Source organism: Hippopotamus amphibius, chromosome 1 (genome assembly GCF_030028045.1).
Source record: "Hippopotamus amphibius kiboko isolate mHipAmp2 chromosome 1, mHipAmp2.hap2, whole genome shotgun sequence".
In the NCBI taxonomy this organism is placed as follows: Eukaryota; Metazoa; Chordata; class Mammalia; order Artiodactyla; family Hippopotamidae; genus Hippopotamus; species Hippopotamus amphibius.
Genome location: NC_080186.1, coordinates 109,772,046 through 109,781,419, shown reverse-complemented (window position 1 = coordinate 109,781,419; position 9,374 = coordinate 109,772,046). Strand labels below are relative to the sequence as shown.

At 47.9% G+C, this 9,374-nt stretch overlaps 1 non-coding gene across 1 annotated transcript; it reads left to right on the top strand.

Moving 5' to 3' along the window:
* Positions 1-7,615: 7,615 nt before the first annotated feature.
* On the top strand, positions 7,616-7,687 carry TRNAQ-CUG (transfer RNA glutamine (anticodon CUG)). The gene has a single exon. It is a non-coding gene; the product is annotated as a tRNA-Gln (tRNA).
* The last annotated feature ends 1,687 nt before the right edge of the window (positions 7,688-9,374 follow it).

Here is a 9,374-nt window from a genome sequence, read left to right as displayed (position 1 = left end):
AAGAGGCTTAGGAGAAAGCCTGGAATGTGGAGGCCCAGAACTGATCTCTGCCATGTCCTTCTCCAAGAGGAGAATAAAATAACAGAGGTCTTCATAAAACAGGACCCATATGAGGGCTGAGATCCCCAGCGATTAGAGCAGGGGAGAAAATCTAAGAGACAATGGAGGCACTAAAAGCCCCGAATGAAGAAGTAGGGTCCTCTTTGTGTTCCACTTCAGGTAGGTGCCCTTCCTGGAAAAGAAGACATTTCCCCTTGGCAGAGCACCTTGGACAACGGACTTGGTTTGATCCCACTGGGTCATTCTTGTTGCCACTAGGCTTTTGGGGTCTCCATTCTAAAGTGCTTGTTTGAAGGTGTGGCTTCTTCCTTTCATGAAAATCTCCTGGGAATTTCTGTCTGAAATGCAGTTTCTTGGGCCTTTAAGAAGCAGCACAATGACCCTGATGTAGGTATTCTTTAGCTGTGCAGCTAGGGCCCAGGGATTGGGGCCTGTCAGCCGCATGATATCATAGTTACTCATCCAAGGTTAATACTACTTTCTCTGTTTTACATTATACATTCTTCTCCATTATACATGAGAACCATATGCTCAAAGACGGTAATGAAATCACCATGTACAGCAAACTTGGTACGCGGGGAGCTGGTATTTGCATCTTGGACAGCTATTCCTAGGGCTGTGCTCTCGTTGCTACAGCACAGTCCTAGGATAGGATTGGACTGGAAATACGGTAGCACTAGAACACATCAGTAAAAGTTAGTTTCTCCTTGTTACCTATATTTACCTGCTTGACAAATATTTACCGAATGTTCTATCTGGCAGGCTCTGGAGCAGGCACTGGGGAGGAGGGGTGAACAAGGCACACAGAGCACCTGCTCTCAGGAAGATGACCTCTAGCACCAGAGCCAGGTGTTTTGCAGAGAATCACATATATGTTTTTTAAGGATGACCGTGGTGTATTTCATACACATGTTCCTTGCTCCCATTTTGTCAGCAGGGATTGAAAATTGACTGAGTATAAATAATCAGACTTTATTTTACCAGTAGAAATACTGATGTTTGACACAATGTCCTCTGAATTTCAGCTGTAGGTTCCTGGACAGTGTGTTGTATGCTTCGGACAGCGTAGCCTGTGTCCAAACCTGTGTGATGGTTCTACCGTCACTAAGTTGTTCCCAGGGTTTTGAAAATCTCCTGTTCTCTTTGGGAATCAGTTTCTTTATCAGTAAAAAAAAGCTGTTATTCAAGTCCTCCAAAGTCCCTTTCAGTTCACATTTCTCTGAATGCATAAGAGACTGAGATGCATATTAAATGGGACCTGGGAACTGCAGCCAAGAGCAGACCTTGGTATCTTCTCTGTGTGTCTCATGCAGGAGCCTAAGCCAAGCCCAAACCCTGAAAAGACATAAATGATAGAGGAGATGGAAGAAAGAAAATCAGCAGCTTGGAAGAACGAGAATAACACAAAGAAGGGTAAAGAAATGGTAGAGCAGTTGGCTGCCAGCAGAGATGAAAAGAAGGACAAGCTGAGTTCACAAGAATCAAGGGAAAGTGAAGAGTGCACACAGCATTATCCACGTCCTCAAGGAGCAGCCTGAGCTGAGCAGGGAGGACTGAGAGAGTAACTTACTCCACAGTGAACCTGTGCACCTGCCGAGGAGATCCACAGCATGGATCAGGGTTCGTTTGCACTGCTGGGAGCACCAATTCCAAAAGGAGGAGGAGGAGACCCTGAGGCTCTGTGCTGGACCCTGCTGTTTGCACCCGCAGCTGCCCCCACAGCAGATGCCCCAAGTAAGCGTGAGCTTAGAGGGAGAAAGAATGTTTGGAGAAGGGATGGAGATGTCCATTCTTTCCTTCACCAGTTTTGCCCTGAGGTCAGGAGGGGGCAGGGTAAGGGGACCCTTCCATCTGAAGCAGAGGTACTAGTAATATTCTTCCACATTTACACTTGGAAAGACTTTACACCCAGTATTTCTTAAGTATTTGTGAGGGTTTATTTTTCCTCATGCTTTGTGAACAACTTGGAGTTCAGCTATCAGTAAGATTTACCTGAGGACATCAAAGCAGTGGGAAGAAGAATCCAAGTGGATACTTTCAACAAAGTGTGGGGCTCTTCTCAATTAGGTGTTGTGGCAGACCAGAGGATGGGAGGGGAGGCCAAGGACATCTCTTCCTAATGACAGTGAACCCCTGAGAGGAATCACTGTGGAGAGGTGGGTCTTCCTCAGCGTCACCAGAGGTCTGGATCAAAGGGCGTGGATAATGTAGGGCGGGCACGTCCTTAAGGAAGGGGATTTGCTACATCTTGGGAGAAAGCAGAGTATCTCTGAGAGCACATTTGGGAAGGAATGTAGTTGAAAAGGTGGAAGATTTGCAACCACTTTTATTCAATCAGTGAACAAATGTCACTGAGACCCTACTCGCATCTTGATTCAGTGCCAGGAGACATGAACACAGAGATGATTAAAAGGGTATTCCAACTTTCCTGGAGCTCTCAGTCCAGCGACCAAAAAGTCATGAGAAGTGTAATGGGGGTGGATTCACTGGAGGAAGTGACCCGTGCTGCCTAGGGATGACCTCAGTGTTTCTCGTGGCCGCCCTTCTTTCTTTATCAACAGCTAGTGACCAATCCAGGTCCAACAACTGTGGCTCTCAGCCAGATTTCATCCTCTCATGATACAACTAACATCTGCAATCTATGTTGGCTCAAAGTAGCCAACACTGCCAGCGTTTCCAGAGGAAACTGCTGATGTCTGTCTCTACTGTCTATGTCCTGGTCAGTAGGAGAAATGAACAGGCAAATTGAATAAGTCTTATAGTTTCATCATGTCATAACAATCAGGGACTATCTGTCTTCTCTTACAAAAGGCAATGCCTTCTAGACTTCAAATTCTCTCCCCATTTCAAAGACAATTTAAATATTGGTCATATTCCTAGAATTTTAGAACTTGGTGCTTTACCCTTACATTTCAGATCCAGTAAGCAAAGTAAAGGAGTAAAGCAACTTCCAAGTTTGCAGTGAGAATGTAGTGGGGTCTAGCAGTAAAATCCTGGCTTTCACGTGCCTGATATCTCTTTAGTGCTCTTAGAAACAGAATAATCTAACACTCCTTGAGTCACTCCTCTATCCCATCATGTTGTACAAAATATAATATCTCTGCTCATCTAGATGACTTGGATCCTAAATTAGCTGAGTTCCACGAATGCATTTACAAAGCCCCTGTGGGTAAAGCACTGTGCTAATTCTACTGTGGGATACGAATGAGGGTACACATTCCTTACTGAAGAAAGTGTGAAGATGACTGTTCCCAGCTCAGCCTAGGTATCTCTCTGTAGGTAGAATAACAACAGCAGACACCAATAGGTTCCACCTGCTGAAAGGGAAGATGAGGATGAGGTGCAATGACTCAGCTCAGTGTCCTCAACTCAATGAAGTCCACTGGCTTGTTTTCAGTTTCCTCTCCCCTGCCTTGCTTGGAAACTCTCTCCAGGTGGTAAACTGGAGCAAATGTAGGCTCATCTGCTTGTTTCTCATCTCTCAGGATCACTCACTGACCTTTACTGCCTGATGGCCAGTCTTTTGAAAATCTCTGTCTCATCTATTTTGTCCAGTTTATTGTTGTTGCTTTCTTTTGCTGTTTCAAGTGGGAGAGTAAATCCAGTTTCTGTTAGTGTGTATTCGTGCGGCACCCCCTTTATAAAATCACAGTTGGAAAATATCTATCAAGATCCTGAAAAGAAACTTTTCCAAAATAAAAAGCACAGTCACAACCAGGGTAAGACTGTGAACGAAGGAAAACCCTTAAACTTGACTGATAAGGAGCTAATATCCAAATATATAAACAGTTTGTAGGACTCAACATCAACAAACCCCAAACAACCCAATTAACAAATGGGCAGAAAACCTGAGCAGACGTTTTCCCAAAGAGGACATACAGATGACCAACAGGAAAAAAGCTCAACATCAACTATCATCAGGGAAATGCAAATCAAAATCACAGTGTGATGTCACCTCACACCTATCAGAATGGCTGTCATCGAAAAGAACACAAATAACAAACACTGGCCAGGATGGGGAGAAAAGGGAACCTTGACACATGGTTAGTGGGCACAGAATTATCACATAACCCAACAATTCCAGTGCTGGGTATGCATCCAAAAAAACCCCAAAACACTAATTTGAAAAGATACATGCACCCCAGTTTTCATAGCAGGGTTATTTAGAATTGTCAAGATAGGGAGGCAATCTATGTGTCCATCAACAGATGAATGGATACAGAATATGAGGTATATGTAGTAAATGGAATACTTCTCAGTCTTAAAAAAATCAATGAAGTTTTGCCATTTGCAACAGTATGGATGGACTTGAAGAGTACTGTGCCAAGTGTAATAAGTCAGACATCACTTATATGTGGAATCCTCAAAAATACCACAAACTAGTGAATAAAACTAAACAGAAACAGACTCACAGATATAGAGAACAAACTAGCGGTTACCAGAGGGGAGTGGGGAAGGGGAGGGGGAGGGGCAACCTAGGGATCGGGATGAAGAGGTACAAACTATTATGAATAAAATAAGCTACAAGGGTATATTATTCAACACCGGGAAGATACTCAATAGGTTATAATACATATAAATGGAATATAACCTTTAAGTTGTGAATCACTATATTGTACATGTGTAAATTATATAATAATGTATATCAACTCTACGACCAAAAAAAAAAAAAGTGTATTTTAAAAGCACCATACCCGTTTTAAGGACAATGCTGGCCTGACTCTATGTTGGGGATTGCAAACCCCATAGCCCCTTGCCCAAAGGCTGAGGGAATGTTCCCTTGAGGTCTGTGGTGAAAACCAGTCCTTTGTGAGTGGAGATGCCTCTTTAAAAGCATGTCACCCTTGATTATTCCTATTCTCCAAAAGGTCCTTCAAAGGAAGGGTGAACGTGACTACAAAGTGGCCCAATGGAAAGTTCCAGCTTTGGGGCTTTCGTGGAGTATCTCTTAGGAAACACTGCTTCCAGGCTGACTTATGTTCCCTGAGGAACCAGGGAGAGACACCAAACATTTCAAATTGGTGGGCTACAACCCAGGCACTGAAAGAGGGGCAGAGATTCCCAGACCTTCTCTCAGAAACCTCATCGGTTGCTCCAAAAGAGACCCCACAAAGTCCTCCACTCACAGGATCTTCCTCCTCTTGGTGGTATAAAATGACCCTGTGCCTTATTTGCTAAGCAGGGGACACAGCACTAGATACTACTGTTTCTTGGGTGTATTGTCATGCCAGTTATACAAAAGAAAAGAAAGACGGGAAAGCTAGGTGAGGTATTAGAAATATCTGTCCTCCCGGGGCTGCAAGAGGCAGTCACCTGGCCACACAGGTCTCCCTGAGTTTAAGACCTCTGGTGGTGGTTCTGCAGTAAAGGAATAAGCTGGTCCACTTTCTTTCCAGCAGAAAATGGGGAATGGGACTGGTCTGAAATAAAGTGTTCTTCATTGGCTGATTAGGGCCTTAATCCTCATCAACTATGATGGTTGTCAATTCAGTCTGGCCCTGGAAAGGAATACAGCATTTTTCCCCAAAACAAACTTAGAAGGGGAGTAGGAAGGTTTATCTTCCAGGAAAATGTATCTAGGAAATGCTCCCCAAGAATTTGCCCAAACTACTGAATATATTTACAGTGGTCTGTTATTAACCATTACCTGTCAGGAGAGTGTGCAAACACTGTCCCCCATTACCACAAATTGTGCAGTCGAGTTTCCTAAATTTGGAGAAATCAAAGGGCTCAGTACATCCGGAGTGCAACGGATAAGCCTTTTTTTTTTTTTTGGAAAACCATCTTCCTGATCATGGGATCTCCCTGGCGCCTGTACCACAACAATGCAAGATACCAATAATAGAAGAAATTGTGTGAGAGAGAACAGAGCATATGTGAGAAGTCTCTATCTGCTCAATTTGTCTGTAAACCTAAAACTGTTCTAACAAGTAATGTCATAAATTTTTAAAAAAATGTAATGATGCAACACCCTCAAATCAAAGTGTTGCTGGCATCCTATAACTGCATAGTTAATACTAGCCCTTGAGGTGCACCAACCTGGAGTCTGACCAGGCCTATGCCATCAGCCTCTGCAGCCTGGCAGTTCCCCTGGAATCTGGCTGTGGAAACATGTAGGTCAAGGTGGCCGCAGAGCTCCATATGGTGCAGAGAGAACACTGGAATGTGGTGACAGCGGGGAGAAACCATCGGAGGGCCGAGGTCGGTGAAGATCCAGGACGACTCAGATTCAGCAGCTGCCCCACCCGCGGCCACAGAGCAAAGGACAGGGAGGACAGGAACTGAGAGCTACCGGATGAGGTCGCTGCCTGAAAGATAAAAGCAGCTCAGGAGGCTTTGGTCAATTTTGAGAATGGGAAGCAGGAAAATGAGTTGAAGTACGACTCGCATGTTCCGTGGTGGCTTGAGCCACCAGTCTTCCAGGTAACAGCACGCTCGCATACTGTACTCACAGAGCCGCATTACACACTCTTCTGCTGTTGCCACGGGGTGAGAACGTGCCCCTCAACCCCTCCCTCCGGTTCTGAAAACACACTCAGACTGGCCACTCAGGACACGCTGTTCTCACATGGGGCACATGAGGGCGTTGATACCAGGGAGTGGGCCAGGCCGCCTGCGCCTCGCCGCCTCGGGAGCCTCCGCTCAGGTGACAGGGGACCGCCACAGCCTCTGGGGCTGCAGCCCGCCCTGTGCCCCTCTTCCCTGCGCGTCCCCCTCCGCCGAATGCGAGGCTGGGACAGGCTTTCAAAAGTGGCCGACGTTCAAAACTTTAAAACTGGCCGCTGAGCCATATAAACGTCCGGAGGCTGGAAACGTCGACGGGGAGCCCGTGGGCCGCGCTGAGCTCCGCTCCCAGGACCCAGCGGCCGCCTCAGTCTCGGGGACGCGGGTGGGCGGAGAGGGGGTGAACCCGGAAAGCGGAGGAGGAGCACGAAGGGGAGGGAGGAAAGAGCCCAGAAGAAACACTGTCAGCTGCTCACACCCGACCTCACCCCTCAGGGCGCCAGCGGCCTGGGTGCTCGCGGTGCGACGGGTGGGGCCGCGGCCGCTTCGGCTCCCATCCGGTTCCCAACAGAGAGAGGACGCGCCGTCCCCCGACGAAGCCGGCAGCGCCCCGCGCGTCTACCCTTGCACCTGGGTCCCAGGGAGGGGACACCCCACGACGTGCCTAGCCCTGTCCTGAGGATGTTCAGAGCTCCCAGGGCAGCGGCGAGAGGACAACTGCAAAGAAGGGGAAAGGAAGTTTGGGGGTTTTTTGGCGTTTGGGTTTTTTTTTCTGGCGGGAATTTTACCTCAGGGCAGAAAACTCTAGAAATGCCGGCAGAGCAGGCGCATTTGGGGGAGGCCGCCAAGCCGTCCCCTGTCGCTCCTCCCGAATGGACTTCGTGTCTTTCCACGACGTACAAACCTGAGGGCAGGCGAGTCAGGCGCCTCCTGGCGTCGCGGAGGAAGCGGGCTCGGGGCGGGGGGACGAGAGCGCCCGGCGGGAGGCGGGTGCTGGGCCCGCGGGGCTGCGCGCGGCCTGGCTCCGCGGCGGGAGGGGCGGGCCTGCGGCGGTTCCATGGTGTCATGGTGAGCACTCTGGACTCTGAATCCAGCGATCCGAGTTCGAGTCTCGGTGGGACCTTTCCCTTTAGGCCGCGCCGGCGTCTTTTACTCCCGCAGCCAGAACTCAGTCTCCTGCCGAAGCCCGCGTTCCTCCGGCTCCTGTTCCTGCCACCGCAGGCACCTGGCAGCCGCGTCCCTGACCTCTGCCGGCTCCTTCTCCAGAAAACCGGCTTCTCCGACCTGCGCGGTCCACATGGGCAGGTGGCGCGCAGGTGGGGGACGAGCCCGGGGTGTCCCCGCTGGCCCCGGGCGGTCAGCCCGTCTCTGGCCATCGGAGGCCCGGCCCCGCCGCCAAGCGGCGCAGCGACCGAGCCAGTGCCACCCCGCCGTCGGGGCCCCCTGGGTCTCGGGGGTAAAAGGCAGAGGCTGCGCCGCCTGAGTCCTGCCCCGCGAGGGGGCGTCACACCGCAGGCGTAACTGCGCGCTTGTCCCTGTGAGTCAGGGGTCGCTGTGGGGGGCTGTGATGTCGCTGGTCAGACAGGGTGACAGCCTCTTATGGTTCCAGACCCGAATGGGTAGTGCTGTATTGAGGTGCCTATTCTATTCTGAAGTTTGATTGATCCTATTCCACTGTGTTCCGATTTTATTCAGAATTTCTAGCTCCTAAGTCTCCATTGGACACGAAAAGCCGCTGTTAGGCTGAGATTTCAATCTTGACCCCAGGAAGTCCCGTGCTTTCATCCCAAGCTCAGCCAGAAAGAGGAGAAAGGCCAAGGATTCCAGCATCTGGGGAGACCAGGGCTCCCTGACCCCTCTCCACCCAGGCCTTTGAGACACTTGCAGAGCTTCTCATCAAGGCTAGCCTGTAGCGAATATACTTTGTTTCGTTAGATTTGGGTGGAAACCAGATTTAATTTTTTATCATTATAAACTTAAATTCCTTTTTCAAATGTTGCCTCTGGATATGGAAAACACAATGTAACACATAAACCTTTTGTGCAAGGCCTTCTGTGGAACAGCCACATGGATAAGAACTAGCCGAAGAGAGTATAAAACAATAATTTATGTGTACCCCAGAACAGTGACAAAATTTTAAAACCTGCTTTCGTCAGTTGTGTTATGATTGGCATTGTTGGGTATTTCTTTATTCTTTTGTCAATATAGTGTGGGGAAAAGCAAAGGAGGCGGTATAAGATGTTGTATTTCTATTACTCCCAGTGCCCTTAAAAACAAAACTAGTGGTATTAGAGAAAAGAGTCTCAGCTGAAAGACAGACATTCAATCAAAGCCTGTAGTTCTGAGTTTGAATTATGAATGTGAATATATGTGAATGCATGAACACATACAAATATGAGTATGTATTTGCTAGCTCTGTCCACTGGAAAGGTCTAGAATTCAACCACTTCCATTGAGTGTCTTTAGGTTACACAATTTGATTTGGGAATAATGTTTTTCACAGAAAGGAATCAGAGATTTTGAGAGATATGACTGAGTCCCGGTCAGGGGCAGATGAGACAGAAGCACCTTGTCATAGTGATATCTACAAAGGTCTCAAAGACTGTTAAAATCTTACGAAAAGGAGAAAGGAGCTAGCTTAAAGGCACATTCACTGCTGAAAGAGAGGATCATTGGAGTATCAGTAAGGACTCTATTGCAATGAATTGAAATACTTCAATGTGTTTGAAACTTTGATTTCATATTAGCACAGGGGGAAAAAAAAGAAATAAAAGAAACTAGTTGGTGACCATGGAGGATGCTTGGGGAAT